Source organism: Trachemys scripta, chromosome 6, assembly GCF_013100865.1.
Source record: "Trachemys scripta elegans isolate TJP31775 chromosome 6, CAS_Tse_1.0, whole genome shotgun sequence".
In the NCBI taxonomy this organism is placed as follows: Eukaryota; Metazoa; Chordata; order Testudines; family Emydidae; genus Trachemys; species Trachemys scripta.
Genome location: NC_048303.1, coordinates 52,280,393 through 52,306,451, shown reverse-complemented (window position 1 = coordinate 52,306,451; position 26,059 = coordinate 52,280,393). Strand labels below are relative to the sequence as shown.

At 40.2% G+C, this 26,059-nt stretch overlaps 1 long non-coding RNA gene across 1 annotated transcript in view; it reads right to left on the bottom strand.

The window, feature by feature from the left end:
- Nucleotides 1–26,059, bottom strand: part of LOC117879593 — a 156,300-nt gene that overhangs the window by 17,327 nt on the left and 112,914 nt on the right. The window contains exon 2 of the long non-coding RNA XR_004646314.1: nt 3,653–3,798. This is a non-coding gene — a long non-coding RNA (uncharacterized LOC117879593). The remainder of the gene's footprint in view (nt 1–3,652; nt 3,799–26,059) is intronic.

Genomic DNA, 26,059 nt, shown 5'->3' with positions numbered 1-26,059 from the left:
GATGGTCCGAGAGTAATAGTGTGCAGCAGATTTCCCTCCCCAGCCCCAACATTCTTTTTAAGCTGTATCTAGGTCAAACAAGAGCAGTGCAAGTTGCCAGTCCATACACTAGAAGTTGTAGTTCCCATGTGATGTCTCCATAAATTTCCAAACCACACATCCTTCAGAAAAAAAAACAAAGTTCATATTATTTTGTTACAGCCATGATTTTCATGTCCTTCTATATGAGCGTTTGTCGGCATTTCCATTAGAAAGCCTGCTTTTGAGAGGTTTGTGTAACTCACCTATAAAAATTTGCTTTCAGCTGAATCTCAGCTCAAGCCAACCAATACCGTATATATACAAATGTTCTACATTTTTCTAAAGTAATAGTCCAATCAGTACATTTTATAATAATACTGCTGCAATGTCTAGGATGTAGAATATTATAGTTTGTTTTAATGGAGGGGGGTTGTTTTGGCCTTATTTTAGTTAGGAATGCAAATATATGTGTAGGTGTGTGTTTATTATTGTAAGATGCTTTGGGTCTTTTGTAAATCAAAAGCTTTTGATTTTAAGAAGTGAAAAATTGGGCAAGTGAAGATGAGCTGTATTATGGACTACTTTTTTTCTGGCAATTTGAAAATGAATCTATACCTAATATCAAAGTCGAAAAGAAAATATTACTGCTTGTGCTCACAACATGTCTCCTGATAATTAATACACAGCCAGATCCTCAGCTGGTGTAAACTGAAGTAGATGGAACAATGCTGATTTGTACCAGATGAAGATCAGGCTCACATTTTTTTTAAACCATTCAAAGTGCATGGATCTTACTAGCATAGTTACCACTAGACTAAAAGCCTTTCTTAACTCTTGGCTACATAATAAATTAATTCTTTTTTTAAAATGCTACCTTTTATGTTTTACACTCAGAGCAATTTATATATTAATTCATCTGAAGGTTTTTATACCAGTAGGTTTACCCTTATAAAACAAGTACAATCCAAACAAAAAATTAACATTAGGATTTTAGGGCAAACTAAACCAAAAACCAAGCAACTCAACAATAGGAAATTCAAGAATATCTCATTCATGCCAGGCAGCCTTTTTGTATTTATGGCATGAATAAAGATGGACTGTGGCTGTGAGCCACGTTATGTAGAATTTTGTCATTATTTTTTTCTTTACTTATTTCATAGCCACACAATGGTGCATTTCTTAAATCCACTCTTCTGTTCTGAAGATGAAAACGATACTATTTTACTAGCTACGTTGTCAAAGTTTACTCCAGTGCATCTTGCACACTCACACTGGTGCTTGAGCTGAATCACAAAGAACTTCCTAATTTTTCTCTGTCCTTTGCAAATAACTGTGTACAGAACTAGCCTTCCCAAAATATGTAAAAGGTTAGGGTGAAATCTACTTCATTACAGAACTATGATTCAAAGGATGTAGTCATACACTTTGGGATAATATCCTTTGTTTCCTCCACGGACAAGATCCATTACTTGGACATTCAGGGTTCATCTGAAGAACAATCACTAAGAGTATGTCTTCACTACCTGCTGGATCAGCGGGCAGCGATCGATCCAGTGGGGATCAATTTATTGCGTCTAGACTAGACTAGACACGATAAATTGACCCCTGTGCGCTCTCCCATTGACTCCTGTACTCCACCACCGAGAGAGGTGCAGGCAGAGTTGACGGGGGAGCAGCATCAGTCAATTCACTGCAGTGAAGACACCACGGTAAGTCGATCTAAGTACGTCGACTTCAGCTACGTTATTCACTTAGCTGAAGTTGCATAACTTAGATCGATCCCCCCCCCCAGTGTAGACCAGAGCTAAGAGTAACCACAATGCAACTTAAGCTCCTGCTTAAATTTAACTATATCCTTAAGTACCTTGAGGCATCAAAGCCAGATTGTTCAGTACCATGCAGAATAGACCTCTAAGGATCTGACTCAGCAAAGCACTAAAGCACCTGCTTAACTTTAAAATTTGAACAAGAATAGATTTAAGCACATTTAAAATGTAAACATATAAATTAGAGCCCAAGAACATTCGGTTTATCTTTGAAATGGGAATTCTTTCAAAAGACCTCTATTGTAGGTCTAAATTAAAACATACTCATCTACTCATTAAACTCCTTTCTTGGAGGTAATACCACTTGAATTCACAGTATTATCTAGTTGCTCAAATTTATTTAGAAGTTTCAAACATGTATGGTGAATTAATCAGCTACACTCTTCTTGCAAAAAACAAGCTCTCAGAGTTCTATATTTCTCTCATATCCTGGTGATGCCAAACACAGTGGCGCCATGGGATATGTGATAGCAAAGAAAATGCAACACTAGAAGATGGCCGTGGCAGGCATGGCATTGGCTGGCATGAGATGTAAAACAGCAAATCCAGATATACCCTTTCTTATTAGCAAAATATAAGAATGCCTGCAACATGTAGGCATGAAAATACCAAATGCCAGTTTTTTAGGGTTCTTAAAAATCTGAAATATATTTTGCAGAGAGGAGCAATGTGGGACTGGGAAAGGTCTTCGTTTATTTCCAGTTTAAAACAAAAACTCTTTCTAACTAAAACAAAGAAGGAGCTGCCACTTAACAGACAAAGTGAACTAGTCTGGATCCAAAAGGGAGCCCGCTTCCCATTTTGGGAAATACTGCAGCATATCGGTAGGACAGTCTGTTACCTGTACAATTTGAATTGGAAGCCGAGAGTACTGTACCTCCTCTGGTTTTTTGAAAAGATACCTGCCAATTGGAACACTCTCATTCATTCTAAATTGCTTCTGAGAAGTATTTTTATGAGCTCTAGGGGTGATCCATCTCTGACACTGGGGATTTAGCTACACACTTAGAGGAGGTGAACTAAATTTTCCCTTCAATTTGTTGGGAGAATTTTGATGAAAAGCTACTGAAAGCCCATAAGATTTCCCTCCAGTACATCTCTGCTGAGGGGGCTGAATTTGTTATCAGGAATTTCCCATTAATACTGTATGGTCTGCTAGTAACTGGTGGAAGGGAATTAAAGCAAATTACAACCAAATCCTAAGGGCCCAGCCAAATGGGATCCTTTTTTTCAAAGTATCTTCTTCCATATTCCACCTCTGGTCATGGTTTCTGAAGTTTGTATTGTGCAGCTAAAAATTTTAGATCCTCCATTTTTTGATTCATTTTTTTTAGGAGTCAGAGAGCACATTAAGAAAACTCCTAACATTTTTTCTTTCTTTTTCTGCATCAGACTTTGTTATATTTCATTTAATTCTTAGGATGGCAATTCCTGGGGGAGGGGACAAAACAAAACCCAGATATAGAGACAAAACCATTTTGGAGCTGCAATTCCAGAATGTGTAGAGTGCTGGGAATTTGTGAAAATGTTAATGGGCTAGAAGTTAAACCCTCTACTGAGTTAAAAAGGAAGAACATCTGCGTTTGAGGAGATAAGTTGCTGATACAAGCAAAAGAATTAATATTTTGGCTGCATAAAAAGCAGCTTTTAGCCATTTACTGAGGCAGTTAACATTTGGACAGAGACGTTTAAACCTTTAAAGTTTCTTGAATAACATAAAAAATGGAGGGAGATCTTATATTTCTATATATTGAGCATAGGGTACATATCAAAAAGGCATGCAAAATAATTAAAATAATACTTACAACATAATTATATTCTAAGGCCTGAAAGATGAGCCTTGAATGAATTCTCATTTTTCCCTAACCATTCACCCATGTTTGCTCAAACTGGTTAAATTCCTCCCCCCGCGGAAATGTTCCTTTATGGGGCCGGATCCAGCATCTATGGTCTGTAATGAGGAATAATTGAGAGAAGATGCTCAGATTATACAATGACAAGTACCTAGATACATAGACAAGGCAAAATATCGTAACAAATACAATTTGTAAAGTTGATGAATGACACAGCACCACAACAATGTTGTATTTAAAGAACCATAGCAGTTTCCAAACAACTTACCTTTTGGTATTTTGAAGTAATTATTTTAACATTTTTGGTAAGTAAATGGCATTTTCTCACGCATGGTACCATTTTCTATCAAAACCTTAACTGAAATAATTCTAGACACACTGTCATGGAAAAGAAACTACTGACTCAAGAGATGATAATATAATTAAATTGTATGTCTTTTACACTTGCACTACGTGGTACTAAGGAAAATAATGAAACCCAAATCAAAGTGAGCTACATCCTTCATGTACACATCCTGTATTGAAAATAAGGGTTTCGGGGGATTTACAGAAGTGAAGACATTTAGAATTAAAGCTGAAAAGTTATATGTTCTGCAATACCTAGATACAACTGGGTGTAGGTTTAACCACCTGAATAAGATGCCTAACTATTGGACATATGCCACATTTCTGCCATAATATTAAATTTCCTTGGTTTTGTGGGCTTAAGTAGTTTAATGTGTTTTTTGTAGTATCTTAATTTAAAACAAGAAGCTATGGATTGACTAGTTTGATTTGGAGATTTGTAAAAGCATGCCCCTTTATGATTAAGACAGGTATATGAGTTAAGTGATCCAGCATTTAAATTGATGGGATCAACCTTTATGTGTTTTTTGTCCAAAGAAAAGTAATGATAGCAGTAGAGTAAAGACACATAAAACTGCCTTGCTGGAGGAAGCTGGGCCTCCTATTACCTCTGTCAATTAAAGTCAATACAGGCTGTGTATCCACCTACTGGCAGCTTTAATCAGTGTCCATCATGTCCAGAGAAAATAGCCTCAGAGATGGAGCAAGAAACTAGACCACTGTCAGCACCCTTTGTCCCTTCCATATGGATAGGACATGATTCCACAGGATTAGCCAACAATTATATGCTCTGAACTGATCAATTCAGTCAATTTACTGTGCAAAGTAAATTGATCCTTCAGAACAAAGGGTTCTGTCAGCAGGGAGGTACCTGAGAAAGCAGCATGCCTGTGTAAACAGTTCTGTCCTTGTCCCAGTGTGGAGTGGCCCAGCGCCATATGGTGCCACTATGAACTTATTAACTGACGGATTAACTCATCTCAGCATTTGGGATCCCCAGTTTCCAGCTGTGAGAATGATTGATGGGCTAACTACTGCTTCAGTCTTGGAAGTTATTTCCTCCATTTAACAGAGTCAAGAAGACAGAAAATTGCCCCCTTTGTAAATGCTAATCTCACCACTCCTTCGAACACCCAACATAGCAATTTATTCAAGGCAAAGTCTTAAAATTGGGATAGTACACATCAAATGCATACTAATTAGCAATTTCTTTTGAAGGCTCCATCGCTTATTAAGGGTCTCCTTTTCCATATGTTCATCATGCCCCACTTCACCCTTTAATTACAAAACAGCACTTTCTACTAATTGTGAGAAGGTACATTGTACCCAGTATCTGTATTAAAAACTATACCTTCTGAGGCCTAATTTAGGGTCAGATAGAAGGCAGACAGATAGGCAGGCATGAAAGCTTAGTACCACTGTCATCATCTTAAGCATATTCATTTTTAGCCCCCCTGGATGTGCTGCTTAAGGGAGCATTCCATGAAAAGAGTATTCTTTTGAGATGGCAAATTTCATGTTCTCACTGCATTGTTACGAACACTCAGTAATGAGGAGGTAGTTATTCCACTATTATTTACTAGGATCTTACTACCAAGATTTTTTTTTTTTTGTACTTTGTACTAGAAAATAAAAAACATTCAGTCAATAATAAAACAACAGTGTAGACACTATATTGGAGACAGAATTTGTTAGTAGAATTTGCTCTATATTGGCTCAGATCATATTTAGTTTCTTTTTTTACAACTCATAGCTTTAGGTCTGTTCATATATTCATTATGTAATGGACCTTGAATTTTCCAAAGCCTAGAAATACGTTACCTGTAGATACTGACAGTCACATAAGATTTGCAGTATGAATGTGTAAAACATTAGGAACATTGTAAAAGAAAACCTGAGCAGGACAAAAAATTAATGTCTTGTTCTTGTTAGAAATACTGAAGTTTCTGTTTTGTCTTGCTTTCCTTATGTGACCCAGGTAACTGTAACCATAATACCAATTATTTACATGTCATTATTAAGTCCATCATTATTAACAGCTGTAGCAACAGCTGCAGGTACATAAAGAATTGGTGGTCAAGCTTTAAAGTAGATATCGTTGCTATGGTGTTTTATTTTCTTATGATTTTCTAGACGACTTTGAGCTGGTTTAGTTAGTTATCTTCTGCAACACATACTGCTCCTAAAGACCTGACTGAAGTAAATGTGGGTTATGAAATGAGGAAAGCTGTAGAATGTGGATTAGAACAAAATAAAAGATCCAAATGCTTATTGGAATTTATGCTTCAATAATAACCTGTATCATTGCTTAAAGGACTAAAATGTCCAAGCAGTAGGAATTCAATAGAAGAGGATCATTTTTAAAACTATTCAAGGGAAAATAAAATTCATGTTTCAGGGACACTAGAGCTGGTCAGAAAATGGAGGGAAATGTTCACTGAAATCTTTGCTAAAATATTTTTTGTTGTTTTTTCTTGACATTTCATTTTAATGGAAATTTTCCAACCAATCTAAGTGAGAAACATGAAGCCCTTATCTTTAGCAATGAACATGAAAAGAACAATTATCTAATTGCATTTCATATTGCAGTATTTTAAATAACTACATGAAACCTTAAAACTGAGATTAAAATAGATGGGAGCTCATACAAGTCCCTGCTCCCAGTTAGCACCACGTTATGGGCTGATATCCACAAAATATACTGTAGAGAAGTACAGTCAATGCTGTGGTTGCCCCGTCATCTTTAACTTAGATATTCTTTCCAAATCTTGCTGTTCTTGTGGTAGCTATGCAAGATCAACAATTGCTTCCAGAGTCCCAGAGGGAAGACTTCATACAGTGCAGTAGCCTTTAACTTAGTTTCCTTGCCTTTGGAATAATACCATGCACCCACATAAGGCAAGCCAGAGTACTTGGGCTACATAAGGGTACACTTCAGAGAAGGTGGGGAAATGAAAACTGGGCCAGGTGTGGGGCAGATTCCCCCGCAGCCTCTGTTCCAGCCTAAGGAATTTCAGTGTATGGGCTGGAATAGCATTCAGTCTCCCTACTCCATTTGCAAGGGATTTTGAGCAACTGGAGCTACATAAATTTGAATCCAGAGATCCTCCATGTGCCTGTCCCCTTTGTATGTTAGCCTATGTGGGACCAGCATGACACCCTTGATTCAGTGTCTAATGGGTGCTCAGGTATACCTGCTTACCTGCTGTGCCCAGGTGCCCCTGAAGAATGTGGAGGGTCTTGCACTGGCCCTCTGTACCATGGGTGAATTGCACTAACAGCATATGTCATTTTCATCCAAGGTTCTCAAAGTGCTTTACAAACATTAGTGAACCAATTAACCCCCACAGCACTACTGTGAAGCAGGCAAGTATTGTCATATCTTTGTCCAAGTAGCTAGACTAGGAGGTTAAAAGACTTGCTCAATATCACACAGCAAGTCAGTTATGTAGGGAAGAATAGAACCTAAGAATCCTGGCTGCCAGTCTAGACTCTAACCTCAGCTTGTCAGACTATTACTATTGTTTTACCAGTTATTTTGCATGTACTTTTCAGTGTGCATGTGAGCATGTGTGCTCTAATTCTTTCAAGGGACAGTGGTCTCTTGCTTTCCCTTTTTGGAAATGCTATGAGAGTGTCTGTCATTCCAGTGAATAGCATTACTTTTATGCACCTGCATGGGAGTTAACATTATAATAATTATTGACTACTATTCAGCCTGGCAATAAAGCATCTGAAACAGTTTGAAAGTTGCATGTTGCCAACTGTGAATTTTATCATGAGACTCACCACATTTACTATTTTTCTTAAAGCCCAAGAACTTCGAGCTGAGAATCTCAGCTTGCACTAAAAGAAGAAAAATATGTAATGTTCTCAGCCTCATGGTTGTGGGAAAAGCCTGAAAATGTAGCGAGTGAACCCAAAAGGCTTACAAATCAAGATGGCAAATAAAAAGAACGCCAAAATTATTAGTCTTAGAAATCTCACGATTTTTAAGATAATCTCACAGTTTTTGGAGAGCTGACTATTTTCTGAATGTTTGGGGTTGGCAATATTGCATTTTCTTTGAAGTTTAATAATAGCTCTAAGGATTACAATATTTTTCCCTAGAAAAAACTATTTCACTTAGCAGGCATTTTATATGATATGTCAGGTCTGAGCCTGTTGAGATTTGAAATGGGCCAACATTTTAAACCTCAAAAATCACGTTTTAAAATGGAAACTGACAGACCCCTACAGTCTTGCAAGTGGTGATGCTATCATAATGAAATGTAATTAAATTGTCTCTGTCAGGGAGAGAGTTGGCCAATCATTCAGTGTACATTTTATGTGCCATCATTTCTTTCATTCAGTATTAGCTTCATCATCTTAAGGTGTTTTATTTTCAGCTTTAGCATCACGCTGATCAAACTGCACCTCTTATTCCTTTTAATTGCTAATGCTTTAAAGATGCTGCATCTTTCTGTTCACACTACCAAATCAATTTAGGCATCTCAAAAGCATTTCTAAAATATGAGATCCTATGTCAGCTGAGCAGAACAATGTGCTAATAATTATATTTCTCTTTCTAACAGGAGATAAAGCTCTAGAAAAGGTGACATACAGCCTAGGATATTCAGACTCTAGCTTGAAGGTCAATTGGACCTACAGACATATGTTACAAAATCGGCAACATGAAGGCTGACAAACCAAGAGATCAGTTACATGCATTTGGAATATTTAATTGCTGCCCTAACAGTTTAAGCAATAGTTTGGAAAGGTTCACAGATTCTTGTTCTCATAGGGTGATATTCACCCTTGTGCAGTGGGCCAGCAGGAAACCTATGCAGCAGTTAATCCCTATTTTGGAGACTTAAGAAGGCTTTAAATGGTACACCTTTCTTGTGCTAGCCCTTTGCAATGGGGAGAATTTCACTATACTGCATAAAGAGCCCTTACTGACTAGTCTATGGGGGATGCTTTACCCCTAATATTTGAGCTTTTCTATTTAAGGACAAATCCTGCCTTCTCCTCCAGATGCACTGAGCTCCCCAGATGCAGTGGAACTAGTATAGTTCCAACGTTTGGGGAGGGGGCAGGATTAAGGGAACCACATAGAAGGTGTGCAGCTCCTGAATGCAGTAGAGTTCTGCTTTATGGGGGCTGTCTGTACAGTGCTGTGCCGGCAGTGAGTAAAGTTTTTGCTTCTGAGGGTACCTCCTAGATCCACTTCTCATTTTCCCCTACAGTGCCCCGGGAACTGTGGCTGTTGCATCACTGTCTCCCCACAGGACTCCTTTATACACTGTACAGTTATTCAGGCTGTTAGGAAAGATTTTTCCTTTTTGAACAATTTTCAATTGTAAGCACTAAGATTTTTCCCACACAGTAACTCCTGTGGCCAACCAAGATAAACATAGCCCAAAGGGACAAAAGGAAGATGGGTTAAACCCTTGTGTAAGCAGGGAAGAGAGTAGGTTGTAGGGTTGTCCAGGGTAAAACAAGTCACTTTTAAGAGTTTGAGCCATGGTCCATAGGGAGAGGAGAAACAAACTTTATTCCCACACTTTAGGTAAATTATTGAGTATTTTCTTGTCATGTAAATGTGACATAGAAGACTGGTGAGGGGGAAAACACAAGGACAACCCAAACCAACAATGAAGACATCTGCTCAATTCCCAGCAGCACTTAAAAACCCTTGTGAAATGCTAGGGTACATTAAAAGGAGTAGAGAATAATTGTTAACAATATTATAATGCTATTGGAGAGGAAGAATGACTTTGAGTTTAAGGCACTGGACTGGGACTCAGGAGGTCTGTTCCTGGTCTGCCACAGATTTCCTTTGTGATGTTGAACAACTCACATAATCTCAGAAGGCCATTCTATATAACAGGGGCTGCCCATAGTTTCAAGGTGCCATTTCAGCAGCAAAAACAGTCTGGCCACACTCACTTTTCCTCAGCCATTCCTTGGGATAGCAAAGGAGCTTATATACTGGAGCTAAGCCCACTGAGGATTTCCTAGGGCATGGAAAAGCCTCAGCTGGCCAATTGCGATGGTCTTAAGGCTTTATTACATGAGAGAAGCACCAAAGAGGACAGAGGACCTGATCCTACATTTTCATGGCAAAATACCAGATTTATGGACTATGGAAATTTTCACATAAACTGGTGCAAGTGCAAGGTTACTGGTCAAGAGAGCCATTGAATGCGCTGTTATAGGGGGACGTGCCTCATCAAGCTAATTGAAAAAGCAACAAATACTAATTTTCTGGCACTGTGCTGTCCAAGAGCTTTCTATTATACACAAAGCATCAGGGACTTTGCTGTGTCTTCAGTGCATTGCACATGCATGGAAACCCTTTTAGTTAAAGTACTTGACCATACTTCATTGTTTATTGGCCAATATGTGTAACTTCATTTAACTTGTACAGCCTGCTTAGGTTATGCCTAATGACAGTTTTATTTGTTTTGCAGTTTTAGCCTTTCATTTTATTTTACTTTTGTTATGGTTTAACACTCCTTTAATTTATTAGAATTATAAATGCATTTGAAATGTGAATGCTCTCACAAACAAACACAGATCATTACCTTTTCCTTGCCATGTGTGCAACCTTTTGTGAAATCTACTCTGATGTACTGGATGTTGGTGAGAAAAATCAGAGCGGGAGATAGGAAGGAGGGAATGACAGAAAGCCTGTGTACATACTAAGTACCACTCATTAAACCAGGTCCCCAATTAATATGACCACTACACAGAGGTGAAAAGGCAGAGAATTATTGCCAGTGGCCTCAGCAATGACAGGGAAGCAATGACAGGGATCATATTTCCATATTGGCCTTCACCTTGCTTGCAAGGATCCTTGCATTGTATACACAGCAGCTTGTCCTTGTTGAACCTCATTCAGATTTCTTTTGGCCCAATCCTCTAATTTGTCTAGGTCCCTTTGTATCCTATCCCTATCCTCCAGCATATCTACCACTCCTCCCAGTTTAGTGTCATCTGCAAACTTCTGAGGGTGCAGTCCATGCCATCCTCCAGATCATTAATGAAAATATTGAACAAAACTGGCCCCAGGACCGACCCTTGGGGCCCTACGCTTGATACCGGCTGCCAACTAGACATGGAGCCATTGATCAGTACCCACTGAGCCCGACGATCTAGCCACCTTTCTATCTACCTTATAGTCCATTCATCCAGCCCATACTTCTTTAACTTGCTGCCAAGAATACTGTGGGAGACCGTATCAAAAGCTTTGCTAAAGTCGAGGAATAACACATCCACTGCTTTCCCCTCATCCACAGAGCCAGCTTCTTGTCATAGAAGGCAATTAGGTTAGTCAGGCATGACTTTCCCTTGGTGAATCCATGGTGACTGTTCCTAATCACTTTCCTCTCCTCTAAGTGCTTCAGAATTGATTCCTTGAGGACCTACTACATAATTTTTCCAGGGACTGAGGTGAGGCTGACTGGCCTGTAGTTCCCCGGATCCTCCTTCTTCCCTTTTTTAAAGATGGGCACTACATTAGCCTTTTTCCAGTCATCCGGGACCTCCCCTGATCGCCATGAGTTTTCAAAGATAATAGCCAATGGCTCTGCAATCACATCCGCCAACTCCTTTAGCACCCTCGGATGCAGCGCATCTGGCCCCATAGACTTGTGCTAGTCCAGCTTTTCTAAATAGTCCTGAACCACTTCTTTCTCCACAGAGGGCTGGTCACCTCCTCTCCATGCTGTGCTGCCCAGTGCAGTAGTCTGGGAGCTGCCCTTGTTCGTGAAGACAGAGGCAAAAAAAGCATTGAGTACATTAGCTTTTTCCACATCCTCTGTCACTAGGTTGCCTTCATCATTCAGTAAGGGGCCCACACTTTCCTTGACTTTCTTCTTGTTGCTAACGTACCTGAAGAAACCCTTCTTGTTACTCTTAAGATCTCTTGTCAGCTGCAACTCAAAGTGTGATTTGACCTTCCTGATTTCACTCCTGCATGCCTGAGCAATATTTTTATACTCCTCCCGGGTCATTTGACCAATCTTCCACTTCTTGTAAGCTTCTTTTTTGTGCTTAATATTAGCAAGGATTTCACTGTTAAGCCAAGCTGGTTGCCTGCCATATTTACTATTCTTTCCACACATTGGGATGGTTTGTTCCTGCAACCTCAATTAGGATTCTTTAAAATACAGCCAGCTCTCCTGGACTCCTTTCCTCCTCCTCATGTTATTCTTCCAGGGGATCCTGCCCATCAGTTCCCTGAGGGAGTCAAAGTCTGCTTTTCTGAAGTCCAGGGTCCATATTTTGCTGCTCTCCTTTCTTCCTTGTGTCAGGATCCTGAACTCGACCATCTCATGGTCACTGCCTCCCAGGTTCCCATCCACTTTTGCTTCCCCTACTAATTCTTCCTGGTTTGTGAGCAGGTCAAGAAGAGCCCTGTCCCTAGTTGGTTCCTCCAGCACTTGCACCAGGAAATTGTCCCCTACACTTTCCAAAAACTTCCTGGATTGTCTGTGCATCGCTATATTGCTCTCCCAGCAGATATCAGGGTGATTAAAGTCTCCCATGAGAACCAGGGCCTGTGATCTAGTAACTTCTGCTAGTTGCCGGAAGAAAGCCTCGTCCACCTCATCCCCCTGGTCTGGTGGTGCATAGCAGACTCCCACCACGACATCACCCTTGTTGCTCACACTTGTAAACTTAATCCAGAGACTCTCAGGTTTTTCTGCAGTTTCATACCAGAGCTCTGAGCAGCCATACTGCTCTCTTACATACAATGTAACTCCCCCACCTTTTCTGCCCTGCCTGTCCTTCCTGAACAGTTTATATACATCCATGACAGTACTCCAGTCATGTGAGTTATCCCACCAAGTCTCTGTTATTCCAATTACATCATAGTTCCTTGACTGTGCCAGAACTTCCAGTTCTCCCTGCTTGTTTCCCAGGCTTCTTGCATTTGTGTATAGGCACTTAAGATAACTCACTGATCGTCCTGCTTTCTCAGTATGAGACGGGAGTCCTCCCGTCTTGCGCTCTCCTGCTCGTGCTTCGTGCTTCCTCACGGTATCCCATTTCCCCACTTACCTCGGAGTTTGGTCTCCTTCCCCCGGTGAACCTAGTTTAAAGCCCTCCTCACTAGGTTAGCCAGCCTGCTTGCGAAGATGCTCTTCCCTCTCTTCATTAGGTGGAGCCCGTCTCTGCCTAGCACGCCTCCTTCATGGAACACCATCCTAGTGCAAATTAGAACAACCTTCATGCTGCTCTGGTTTGTGTGAAGGAATGGCCTGGCTATAAAACTGCCCAAGTATTGTGGGAGTATAAAAGTGGCATAAGGACACCTTAACATCTGGAGTCCCACTGAGCACCCTTCAGTTCCAACTCAGGAGCATTGTAATGAAGGGGCTTGTACAATCAGACCCATTCATTTTTATACATTGTTAGAAAACCAAAAGGCAGAGACATTCAGGGTAAAAAAAATGTTAAAAGACTCCAGCCACCTAGAGTTTGTCTGGATTAGAGGCTTCAACTTGACCAGCTAGCCCCATCTTAAGTACCTTAGAAATTTAAGATGTATCAGTGAGAATGTGCTACCTAACACATTCCCCAAAATACCCTTTTCTAGTCTATTAAAGACTAATCCCTAGTAATAAAAGCAGTTGAAAACTTTTTAGGGACAACTTGAGCATGGTAGGTGCCTTTCTCTCAGGAATTCTATAGAAGGTATGGAAAGACATCCTTTTCTATCCTGGGTGCTGGAATTGGGGTAGAGGCGAAGGCAACTTAAACCACCTTTCTATCTCCTTAATTCTGCTCCTCATCAGGTGCCTGCCCAGCTCCCAGCATAATTTGTGAGCCATTACGCCTTCACAGAATAGCCATTACACCTTTCAGAAAAACATCAAAAAGCCAAACCCTACCAAAACAAGACACTCCACTGAATGTGCTTATCCCACCGGGGAGAGAATGAGAGAACAAGTAACACATGACGGCTGTTAGTCATGGTACCTCATCCACTACTGTAAGACGCTCAGATTCTACAGTGATGATCACATTATAAGAACCTGAATAGAATAAAATTGTGAAATGTGTGCTGTTGTGCTGTTTTGAGGATTTGACAAGGTAAATTTTGAGGAAAATAATTCAGGAAATATGTTGGAACTGTCCAAGTTCATTAACAAGTTTCTACTGCATCTTCTCTTCTCTGTGTTGAAGCTCAGTAGGAGCCAATGTGGTGGGGATGTGGTGAATCAGACCCTGTTCATACTTCTTCTGCATCCCCCTCTAAGGCCCTCTGTTAGAACAGAGGTTGTGGCCTTCTCAGCAGTCTGGTGACTCCTGTGGATGGTTCATGTGGGCTTCCAGGGGTGAATCACAGCCAGACATGTTTTAATTCTGATGAAAAATAATAGAAAAGTAAATACAAAAAATGAGCATAGACTTGCCTCTGAATCCTACTATCTTTATCCTTGGGGATTTGGATTCCATTACAACTATTAGCAAAGATCAAGGGCATTTTATTTTAAGGGCTATTCTAATTGGAGAAAAAGTTAATTCTACAAAACTAGAAATCAGCTAAAGAAATTAAAATTGATGTGCAGGCTGTAGTAGATGTAGTTGAACCTAAAACTCCAAGGGCATTTTTCATAGCTCTCCAACTCCCTAGCCACTCCCCTCCCTCCATGCGTATTTTACCTTTGATATCCTTGAGGTTCTTCTTCATCTCTCCCCTCATTCTGTTCTTGGGGCCACAGGGACACCTCTGCTACCTTCCCAAGTCACTGAGAGACAATTGGTAGCCTCTTCAACCAGACGCTTCATCTGGTCCCTTTCTCCTCTATCCTAAAAAGTGTCCTAGGCAAGCAGACTATGCCAACCTCCACTTCCAGTAGTGTATTTGGAACAGAAACTCTTCTAGTCCTGATGTGTCCCTTGGCTATTTAGTGAGCTGGGTAAGAGATCCCTCATTCCCCCTCAGAAGGGATGCTGACAACCATACTTTAGTTCAGAGTGAAACTGCAGGACACCAAATATGTTAACACCACCCCTCCACCCCAATAAAAATAACAAAAAATGTCACAAATTGGATCCTCTTTTTAAGTGTATGAATATTATTCCTGATACTGCTCATTATCTGTTAAATGCTGCTGATATATTCAGCACTTCAGAAGTCACAAATAAAGGCAGTCCTTGCCCCACAGTTTAAAGTGTACACTGAGATGAGAAAGTGCACGGGAAGACCCAGGAGATTGCATTAATTTAGAATTTCTATTTTTTTAATGTTATTTTCAGTTCCCTTCATAAAATGTTGAGAGATCATTTGACTCACATGGATCAATATTTGTGATCTTTTTGAAGAACTGAGGGTCAGATTCTCTGCTGGGTGGCAACTGACTTTGACAGATTTCTATGCTGATTAACACCCAGCGGAGAATCCAGCCCTGAATCTTAAGGAGCAGTTGGAATGAGAAGAGGGTAGAGTAGATGGGAGCAGCCCATAAAGTGTGGACTATATTAATATTAAACAGACATTAATTAATGCCTGTTTCAAGGGTGGTGGAACCACGTTGGGGAGGGGCTACCACCCCTTCAGTGGAAATTTTTTCAGGGCTTGTCTGTGCCCCACCCCCACCCACCATGGGTCATTCTTAAGTGTTTCACATACTCAGGAGGGGCTCTGTGGCTGCTGGAGATGGAGGTGAGAGTGGGACCCAGAGCGGCTGAGGAGGTCACCCTGGCACCTAGGATTGGGTTGAGGAGCAGGTAGGAACTGGGGGACTGTCAGCAACTCCCCTTCGTGTGAAAGACTCTTTCCAGCCTGGAGCCAGCTGCCCCCAGCCAAGTCTCAGTAGATCCCATTGCACCCAATACAGAGCACCCACCCTGCTCACTATCCTATCCCTGACACCCTGACTGTCCCCCACTCCCTATGCACAGAACCCATCCTGATGTCTGCCCTAACTCCCTCTGCTCCCCATGCATAGCAGCCATCCTGACTTCCCTCAACACCCTTCCTTCCCCCCTCTGCCCCTAGCTCCCCATGCTGCATACATTTGCTGCTCTCACCCCTCCCCACTCCCCAATTCAAAGGGAGCTTCCACCACCTCTAGCCTGTTTGTAAATACTTATAGAATACAGAACACTGATGGAGTAAAAATAAACTGTCAATATAACCATCTAATGTGTTAAAGATTATTTAAAAATATTAGGCCTAATTCTCCTCTCAAATCAGTATTATGCTTATGTAGCATCACAGATGTCCCTATGGATTTACACCAGAATGTGTGATGAGAAACAAGCCCATAAGATGTACAGATAGAATATTTAAAGTTTAAGTTAAATACAGAAATGCAAAGGAGCAGTTTTAGCATATTTCCCCAAAATAAATCATGGGGGACCAGAAGATCAGAAAACTAGCTTTGTAACCACAAACTTGTCAGTGAGTTTGTGGAATAAGTAACTGCTCTTGGGCTGTAGATGGAAGGGATGTTTCTAATAATCATAATAAAAAGCTAAAATTACTCATAATAAGTTACAGTTCAATGGATAAAAGAAGCGAGAACTTAAGGAAAAGAGCATTATTAGGAAATTAAAATCTACATGAATGAAAAGGAACTTGAAAGGACAAGCACTGACTCTTCAAAGAAATCTTATTTTTAGCAGGAATTCTAAGCTAATTGTTATATAAATTTGTGTTAATACTACATTTGATTTTTAAGATTCTATAGAGAAAAATAATTATTGCATACACAGTAATTAATATAATTAACATAAAGAAAACTCAAGTCTCCAGTAAAAAACTCTATAAAAGTAAAATCCTTTTGGAAATAATGTTGAATCAAGAGACTCTGAAATGATAAATTTCAGCTTAACATAAAATCATGTAGGAATATGTAACCACAAGATGTCACATGATAATATCATCTATATTAAAATGTGAAATGAATTAAATTGTGACTAATTAGTTATGAAGTGACAAATATTTATAATAATAATTATATTATAGATAAAATGAACTATTCATATTTTATAAATTGGAACAAATATTGGTAAATCCATATCATATAATGTATATGTTGAAAAAATAACTGATGTTAGATACTTTTAGAGAAGCCTAGTTTCAAAGAAGTATATTCCAAAATAAAAACTATCTGATTACAGAGTTACTCAAAACTGTATCACAAGCTTAATAATACAAATATAAAATGATCCAAACTCATCAATGGAATGGGACATAAATAAGAATAATGTAGAGTTCTAATTTTATTCAGAGATTAACAGTGTTGCCAACTCACAATGTTATCATGAGTCTAATGTTATTTGGTGTTTGTCTTAAAGCCTCAGCTCCTGGAGTCATGTGATATATAAGAGTCTCACCTTTCATTAAAATAAAATAAGGGGTGTAGCCCTCAGAATTGCAGAGAAAAGCCTGAAAACATGACCCCTGAGAGCTCAAACACCAGAAGTCAAAACAACAACAACAAAACTAATTTTAAAAGCCCCCCAAATATGTACTATTCACTTTCCCTCCTGATTTTCTTTTCTTTTCTTTTCTTTGCTCATGATTTTTGAATGCTTGCACTTAGCAATCCTGAATTAAAAGTCTGCCTACCCAAAATTACTGGTTTTGATCTGGTAAAAAACTGCTGCATTCAATTAATTGTAAAATGCTGATGACAGTGAACTAGTGAAATGGGGCTTAAATTCTGAAACTTGGATGTCTAGGTATCTAAAATTCATATTGACTCAGCATAGCACTTAAGCATGTTTAACTTTAAGTACATGCTTAAATCAACCCCTAATCAATAAAGCAGAGCACTTAAACATGTGCTTAACTTTTAGCACTGAAGTCAATAGGACTAGTCATATGTTTTAAGTTAGTCATTGGTTTAGGTACTTTGGTGATTCAGGGTGTAACTGACCTGATTTTCAGAGGTGCTGAGTCTCATTGACTCCAACGGGATGCATTTAGCACATGACTCCTCAATTTTTCACATGATATCCCCATGCACATGTGATATATATATATATATATATATACATATTTGTGGGGCATTTGTCTACTGTATTACATATTGCTTGTTGTTTCCCCTAGTCTTCTCACACTTACACTTAAAAATATAAAAATTAATAAAAATCTTAATCTGGAAAGGATAGGGATGGAGAGAAGAGGAAAGACGAGGATGACAGATATAAAAGAATATACACTTAGGAAAGAATGGAGAAGAGAAGAAATGGACAGATAGAAGAAGATGATAGTGATAGTTGGTGTTGCAAAAGGAAAATGTTTCCTGGAACCAGGAATTTTGTGATAGCGCTACCCATTGCTATATTAACCTGGAAAGAACAAGCTTTGCTTTTCAACAAAATAAACATTTGATTTACTTTGCACCGCATTGCACAAAAGTAGTAAGTTCTTGCAGGAAATGGAATATTTTAATTGCCTGCTGGTAGTTTGTCAGAGTATTTTAAAATCCCAGGAAGGCTGTTTAATTCCTTGGGCACACCCAGGGTTTGAAGTATTGTAGGTAGCTCTAAAACGTGCAGCTATTGCAGTTGTGGTGGAATATATGGTGGAGAAAAGTATAGAGAGAGAATGCGTCCTCTGGGAGGGCCATCCTTCAAGATCACAGAGGAGGAAGCAGAACAGCGTGGCTTAACCTCCTACAGTTATCTCCTTAGGTATAGCATATGTAGCCAGTAGTTTATTTAAAAAATACATATACTGCTATTTTTGCATTTCAGGTAATATATCCCAGGGTGCTTCACTACCAATATGAGATGAACATTAGCACTGAAACATAAAAAGTTAAACACAAAATACTGTAATCTTAAATTCTGTTATGTTTTAATGACAGATACAATGAGTACAACTTGTAATAATACTTCATGGGTGAAATCCTGGTCCCATCAATGGCAAAACTCACCGATTTCAGCAGGGCCAGGAATTCACCCCACGTGTATGTGTCACTTTTCTGTCAAAGGGTCCCACTCCCAAAGTATATACAAGGACAATGCAGTCATGGCTGATGTTCAGCCATCTTTATGGTAAAGGGTGTCAGCCCTTCTAAGCTAGTACCACTATTATCTTTATGAGGGAAAAGCTTCCAACTGGAACTACGAAGGGAATATTTTAGGTAGATTAAGTCCAGTTACCTGGGAAGTTTAGCCAGGACATGAAGATTAACCTACTTATATGTATAGTGCCATAGGATTTTTAATTCCATTCGTGATCAGGGTCTTAGGGTATGTCTACACTTACCCTAAGACCCCTTCAAGTAATACTTACAGAGATGATAAAAGTGAACTCCAGAATCTACATATTACAAAGACTTGCCATGTACACATAGAGAAAATAAATCCATTAGCTAGAAATGGGAAAAATTAAGACAAGAGACTATTATGGCATCTTCTAGAATTAAAGACTCAAGTGTTATGGGCACACTATTACTATAGCTATGCTGTAAGACTGTACCATGATAAAATCCTTTGGGGCAATTTAAGCAAATGAACAAATTACTCTTAAGTTAAATGATATACTTTATAACCCACTTCTTATTTTAGAAACATTTAATATTATTAAATTACCTAAATGGCAAGGGAGGCCTATGCTTAGTGATTTACTAATTGCCAGAAGAGTCATTCCAAAAATGGAAACCCCAGATGATCCCACCCCAGTTCTGAGTGGCTCACTGGTCTCAGTAATAGACTGTTGCTATGCTGAAAGTTTCTTTTCACATATATTCAAGGAGCTATCTTTGACTTTGCCCCTAGTTTTAGACAAAGCTCTGGCTGGGATGATTTAGTTGGGATTGATCCTGCTTTGAGCAGGGGGTTGGACTAGATGACCTCCTGAGGTCTCTTTCAACCCTAATCTTCAGGGCCGACCCACAACATTTTGGCACCTGAGGCGGGGAGCTCAAATGACGCCCCCATGCCCCCCTTGCTTGGGCCAAAACTTTGAAAGGTCTCAATTCTGCCTTCTTCCTGTTCTACTCCTCTCATGTACTGCTCTGCTACCTAGCCCAATAAAGGAGAACTAACAACTTAAAATGTCTTGTTCAAAAATGTTAAATAACACTTAACTTTCAAATGCTTGAACAGCAAATGTAACTTTTCTTGTCTGCATAGTAAACACTGGCATTTTTATCTGTTTGAATAATCAAAGTGGTGCTTTCTGTGCCTTCTTGGTTGCAAAGATTTGAACTGCTTTCTGAAGGTCCACAGTCTGGGCCAGCTCATGCTCTATTGAGATGTTTGCAAGGCCGACCAGCCTCTCCTATGTCATTGTGGAGCATAGATGTGTTTTTATTAACTTCAGCTTGGAGAAGCTGCGTTCTCCACTGGCAACTGTTACAGGGAAAGTGTTAGAAATATGCGCAGAACAACAAAAGCATTTGGAAAGAGAGTGGTCATCTTATTTGTGCACATATATTCCAGAACAGCCTTTGCAGATGATCCTGCTGAAATGTATCTTGAAAGGGCTTTCAGTTCATCACCTAAATCACTCGCATCAATATCGTGTATGTCATCATGTGTCAACACTGTCACCAGTGACCTTCTTCAGGTATAGTGAGGAGTTTTGGAATATCATACAACATCCCAAATATACTGCTGTGTTCCTTGAGCTGCATGAAACATTCTTCAACTGACTGTATTGCACAATCTAGCACCTGGTTAAAGAATTCAACTTTGAATTGTTCTTTGGGGTCTCTTATGGGATTATCCCATGCCTCGTAATCAAAATGTCTTCTTCTTCGGTGACTCTTGTATTCTTGAATGGGTGGGAAAATAGCTTCAGTGTGAAGTTCCTCTGCCAACTTTTGTGCACTCTTCAGAACATTTTGAAATCCCTCATCTGACCAGTAAGACTGTAGGTATGACTTTGCTTTGTCCAGTTGTTCCATTGCTCCAGATATATCAAGGTCAACACCTTGGAGTCTCTTGCTTACAACATTTATTTAAAACAGTATGTCATGCCACAACACTAAGCCACACAGAAATTTGAAGTTATGTATGTTTCTGGTGATTCCATTTCCCTCTGCCACTGTTCTCCCAGGAACAGTTCTTGTCATAGCATTATCCTCCATAATGGCAACGATGGCATCATCTATCTTCTCAATTTGGTGTTTGATAGGCTTTATCGCCTCCACTCGACTTTCCCATCATGTGGCACTCAGTGGTTTCAGTGTCAGAGAGGATGTTCCCAGATGTTGCTTCAAAATTTGCCATCCATGAGTTGATGCAGAGAAAAATACATAGATGCTTTGAATTACATTAAAAAATTCAGTAGCCTCATAGAAGCTGATGCTGCATCACTGACCACCAAGTTCAATGAATGAGAACTGCACGGGACAAAAAAAGCTCGAGGGTTTAACTCTTGGATCCGTGTCTGCACTCCTCTGTTCTTTCCTCTCATGTTGGCACCATTATCGTAGTCCTGACCTCTCGTGTCAGCTATCACAATTCCCATATCTTCCAGCTTTTTAAGAAGCAGATTTGTCATACTAGCTTCTGTAGTATCATCAATGTCAATAAATTCTAGAAAATGCTCTCTGACAGTCACCATTGCAGGGACATTTTCACTAGGTTCTGTTGTTGTTACAAAAGGCACCATTAAAGTCATTTGTTCCGTATGGCTGATGTCAGGTGTGCAGTCCAGAATAACAGAGTAATATCTTGCTGACTTCAGATCTGCCACAATCTTCTGTTTGACTTTTGTTGCCAGTAACTGTATGATCTCATTTTGAATTTAATGTTTTTCCAAGTTAGTGGTGTGTGTACATTTCTTGGGTGGTGACTCTTCTTAGATGCTTCTGGAATGCAGCATCAAACTCAGCCATCAGCTCCACAATTTTAAGGAAGTTTCCATTGTTTGCCACATACAGCTGATCTGAAGTGCCACGCAGTGCAAGGTTTTGGGTAGCAAGCATTCTCACAATGGCAATGAGCCTTTTCAGAACATTTTGCCAGTAAAGAGACCCTGATGCAATCTTCTCTTGATGTTGATCATCTATGCTGGCCTTTAACCTGAAACATCTCAAGCTCTTTCCACCTATGGAATTCTCTCTGGTGATTTGTTGCCTTCTTGTGGCATGCCAGATTTCTAGCCAGATTTTTCCAGTCCTTTGTTCCTGTAGAACCCAATGTGGCTGGAACATTAGATTGGAAGAGTTTGCAACAAAAACAGCATGCAGCATTCTGGGTTTTTGAGTACATAAGCCATGGCCTCTCCACTTTGTCACCATTGGGGATTTCATGCCAGTAATGTGTTGGATGGAAACTTCTATTTTCCTTATCTTTGGGGAACATGAAGTTTTTCACTTGCTGTGGCCCCTGCAGTACAAAGAAGTCCCTCAGGCTACTGCTCAAGTGGGTCCACAGTCCTGGATCGTCTAGACTTAAGGAACTAAACTCAGCAGCAGCTGTTTCTTGTGCTTCCACCACACTCTTCTCTGATCTACACTTTTCTTCAGGAATGTGCATGGTTACATCCATTTGAGATGGAGATATGGATGCTGCAGTAGCTGCCAGGCCACCTGCACTCTGACTAACTGGAAGATCAGGCATCTCCTCACCATCACGTCCTCACTGGGGCTGGAAGGCTCACCATGAACATTTGTGTCTCTGTATCTCAGGAGAGCTCCTTTCTGCTTAGATAGAAAAGCTTCCTTTGCTTTCTTTCTTTTTCTGAATGCTGCCCCAGAGGGGCGTTTTCTTCTTTCACTGACGACTGCTGTTCTATGCCAGCTATAGTGGCTCTCAAAACTCAATTGAGGGGGACAAATAAGCAGGCTGGTAGCAGGGCCTGAGTGAGGGAAGATATCAGCCTCTTAAGGGCCTAAGTGGCTCCTACTACTTCAGTTGACTGCCTGTTCTCCTCAAGTGGGTTCAGGGAAGCAGCAGGAAACAGGAAGCTCCCTGCTCCAGCTTCTCAGGTGTTAATCAGTCCAGGCTCCTGGGGGTTCTAGAGAGGTACATAAGAGGCTTTTCCTCCTCTCTCTCCCTGCAGCTCCTGCTGCTTTCTGTTATTCCCTCTCACCTTTTCTCCTGCCTGCCTGTTATGTCTCTTGCGCCCTCCTTCCTCCAGCACAGCACTCCACCATCTCTGTGCATCTAGAGCAGAGAGAATACATATGCACCAGCAGCAGACACAATTTTCTACAGTCTGGGTCCTAGTGGTGCCCTCCCACAGTCTGGCACCTGAGGCGGCTGCCTCAGTTTGCCTCATGGTAAGGCCAGCCCTGAGCATACGTCCGGAGGCCAGCATTCTATTCCCGCTCTCTCAGTGGCCTAGTGGCCTCTCTGTGCTTTAGTTTCCTCATCTGTAAAATTGAGATAATTATACTGATCTCCTTTGTAAAGCACTTTGAGATCTATAGATGAAAAGTTCTACATAAGAGTGAAATATTATTATTCTACTGGTGGCCAGTACTTCATTCTTCGGAGGAGGATGAAAAATATATAATTCACCTCTCCAATTCTTTAATATCCTATGTGAAGTGCGTGTGTGTGTGTGTGTGTGTGTGTGTGTGTGTGTGTGTGTTTAGGAGCAAAGAGAAGTGGAATACCTCTTTGACCTGCCCTGAAGCATGAGATTTGATTATCTTTTTTTCTTAGTTTACCTAGCTACAACTATTGTTAATGTTCAAAAAATAGCCCAGGCCTATTAAAAGTGCCTCCAAAGTATTTGACTGGAACATTGATCTTGCAAGTTGTGTGGATGAGTCTCTGAAGCTGCCTGGAGCCTCACTGAAGTCAGTGGGATTCTGCAGTAGACCCCAGGGTCTGTCCATGCAGGCAGCATGCAGGACCAGGTGCTTGGTCACTATTCTCTGGCCCTCTCGTGTGATGCATTGTACAGATGATCGGGCTACCCTACCTGTTCTAGTATTATAGCAGAGAAAGGGCACTAGAGGAAGCAGGCAGGATTTCCTGTCTTGTTGCAGCTTGTCATATGGTTATTTTAAAAAAATAATTAAAAAGAGGCAAATTTAATGAACTTCCTTAAAAACATAACCCCCAAACCCTGAGAAACATGAAAACCTGAAACACAGCCAAGAAGCTAGGGATATGAGCACATGCTGCTGCTGCTAAGTGTGGCCACCAAACAACACGATAAAATGGACTGCCAAGATGAAAATCCAGTTGGTGGTGCGCCTCAGGGAAAGCAACAATCAAAGCAGAGCAGGAGGTCAGGAGAGCTGAGGGGTAGTACTGTTTCCCCAGCAGAAACTGAGTTCCAGCATTTTTCCTGGATTTTTTAGATGCTCCTATCTTCTCATTTCACTTTTCCACAGTAGTGCCCTGTAATGGATACAGCAGTAAGACTCCATTCAGCAAAGCACTTAAGCACTCACTTAACTTTAATAGGCTTTCGATCAGGCCCTAAGTATTTTGTCCTCCATCTACCTATTTCTTCAAGATTTTTCTAACACACTTATCACCAAGATTTTTAAGCACCACATAACAATTAAAGTCAGCACCCTATAAGGCTGTATTCCCACAGACTCAGTTGTTTCAGGTGTGCGTGCTTGCGTGCTTCTTGGTTTTTACTCCACAAACACTTCATTCGCTATTGCAGAACTGCAAGAGTTGCCTTGCTTTTTGCTTTCTTGAGGACTGCATAGGAGTAATGTGTTGAGATCAATCAGCCCTGGACGTGGGAAGTATCCATGTAAGGGGATTCTGCAACATTGGCAGGTGCCATAGAATCTTATTATGGAAAGAGGCAGGCAGAGTTAAATGTTCTGAAAAGTCACAAAAGCATGCAGCACCACTTTTCCATCTGGTTGGGTTAAAAATGGTCCCAGTCCACCATTATTTCTTAGGTAGATATTTTAAAAGAGCAGGAACAAACAACACGATCAGCCCCTTCACTGCTGTTGGGCCACGCATGTTCCTCAGCAGCAACTTCTACTACCACATTATGAAACACCAGGTGCCTAAGGTGACAAGCTGTTTTCCACACATGCCTAGTACATCATTTAACATTAAAGAAATTAACTTTGGAAGGGATGATCTGATTAGTGCCCAGGAAGAAAAAAAACCCCTCCTTTAAAGTCCAGAGCAGATTTTAATACATTAGGGGAGCCAATTTTCAACATTTCAACATTCATTTTTGAAAAATTCTCTGACATCCACCTTTGCACTTCAGGGGCATGATGGCAGAACTGTAACTTCCCATCCAGATCAGCTGATGGTGCAGACAGGGTCTTGATGTGGTGTTGTCGGCATGAGGATGATAATTCATACTATAGGTCCTAAAAATAGATGCCAAAGGAGGCACAGAGATACTGAAGTGCATATGCCCTGAAACAGAACCTTAATCATTAAATTAAATAGACTTTTGATTTCTAATATTCTCTCTCTACAGTAGCTTTCCTTCTTAAATGCACTCTTTAAAATACATCACACTATGATGTGCAAAAACTACATTGATGTAAAACAGTAAGGCTTCAATTGGCATTTATTTCTATAACACGATCATACTAACAGAGTTCAGATCACTAGAGATTTATCATTTGTAGTATAACTCCCACCTTTCTCTCTCTGCTCCTTGCCTTACAGTCATTACTCTGCATGGAAGTAGGGAAGGATTGAAAGGTATCTATTAAAATATTGACAGCTATTGAACAAGGTCACGCTTCTTGTTCTTTCCAGATTTTCAGCTATTCTTTGATAAAATTGGCAACACTTTGTGTATTTGCACGGAGTTAAGCATCACGAGATGAAGGAACCTAAAAAACATCAAAATAGCAACTAAATGTATGGATGGTACAATAAAAAATGTTTTCTTTATCAGTGCCTAATGAGATGAAGGACCTGGGTCATTCAAATTGCACTATAAAGCATTTTGATTCCTTGTTGTTACTAGTTAACTGTGAATCTTCTGATCTGATTTTGATAGACAATGACCCTGTCATTAAATCAAAGCACTTCCTATTACAGTAAATGGAGAAGCATAGTTCTCTGGAGATACCCTGCGGGCAGCAAGCATGTATATATGAGTGTGCCTGTGGGGGGGGGGGGGGGGGGGGGGGGGGGGGG